The following is a 1,722-nucleotide window of genomic DNA, read 5'->3' on the forward strand; positions in this document are numbered from 1 at the left end:
AAGGTTTTATCTTTTGGGGTTTTTTTCATCTTGTTAATTAAATATGTAAGTAATTAATGTATATTTTGTTTTTTTTTAATAATTATAAAGTGTTTTAATAATATAATAATAAATTATATAGTTTGACGCATATATGTTTGTATATATAATTAATATATAATTTTCTTTATAATTTGTTTTTTGTTTTGGTTGTATGTGTATTGCATATAATTTTTTTAATTATATTGTTGTTGTAATAAGTGGCATAATAATTATTTTTATAATATTGCATACTTGATTTTTATATATATTTAGAATTATTTATTATTTAATTATATTAAAGTAATTATTTTATTTTATTTTTGTTTCATTTTCAATAAATTTTTTATATAAATAATCTATTAAAAAAATTTCTATAATTTTTTTTGTTTGTTTATATCTTGTTATATGGTTTTTTTCATGCCTTATTAATATTTTTTTATTTAATTATTTTTCTTTAATAATAATAATAATAATAATTTTATTATATTTAAATTATAAATCATGTCTGTATGTATGAATTTGAGTTGAACAACTACTTTTTAATTTTTTTTATAATATTGAGATATATTTTTTTAATTATTTTGTTTTTTTTATGCATTTTGTTAATATAATTTATATATAAATAATAAACATTGCTTACAGCTAAAAAAAAATAAATAATATATTAGAAATTTGGTGATAATACAACTTAAGTTTGCAGGTCCGTTTTTATTTTGGAAATGTGATCTTTTTTAAGAAATCACTTAAGGTTAGTCTTTAAAAATGTACATGTAAGCCTTTTAAACAAAATGAAAATTATATTAGTAATTAAATTATAATAACATGTATTTTTAATTTAATATAGAAAACAAAGAAATCTCATTTCGTATAACTAACTCGTAGTCGTGTGAATGCTTTCCGGAGACATTGCAAATTATAAAAAATTTGTTTATTTGAACAGGATCTGTTTCAGATTCATGTTAGAGAATGAGTACAATGTAAGATTTATAAAAACCTATAAGTTTGTTTCCTTTCCATAAGCGATCTTTATAATATCAGGATAAACTTTTGCGCCCGCTGGAGATTTCATACAATGGCCTCTATTCTACATTTCAATTCGAATCGAAATTTTTTCGGTATTCTGCATTTCGATCCGACTCTCCGCCACATAAACAACAACTTACAAAAACGTAGGTACGATCGTAATAATACACACATTCGTAAAGCATTAAAACGAAATGGAATTGCTTCTTCTTTTTCTTACGATTCAGTTTTTTGTTAGAATACCTTCTTTCGATCGTTTCGTAACTGAATGCTTAAACGTAATCGAAATGCAGAATAGGGGTGAATAATCAACATTGGAATTATAGAAATTTCCTTTATTTCGATTCGAACTAAAGTCAAATAGTTTTTCTATTGATCGAGATCTATTTTAGATTCACGTTAGAGAACGAGTACAATGTAAGATTTATAAAAACTTATAAGTTTTTTCTTTGCCATAAGCCACCTTTATAATGGCCCCTATTCTGTATTTCAATTTGAATTGAAATTTTCCGCATTTGGCAACTTTGGTATTCTGCATTTCGATTCGACTCTTTGCCACATAAACAACAACTTAGACCTGGTTTACACTAGGAAACTTTTTTTGTGAAACTTTTGGTTTTTGTGTGTGAGAGAAAGAAAAATAAATATCAACCATCTCTTTCTCTTACATACAAAATC

This window comes from Lucilia cuprina, chromosome 4 (assembly GCF_022045245.1).
Source record: "Lucilia cuprina isolate Lc7/37 chromosome 4, ASM2204524v1, whole genome shotgun sequence".
NCBI lineage: Eukaryota > Metazoa > Arthropoda > Insecta > Diptera > Calliphoridae > Lucilia > Lucilia cuprina.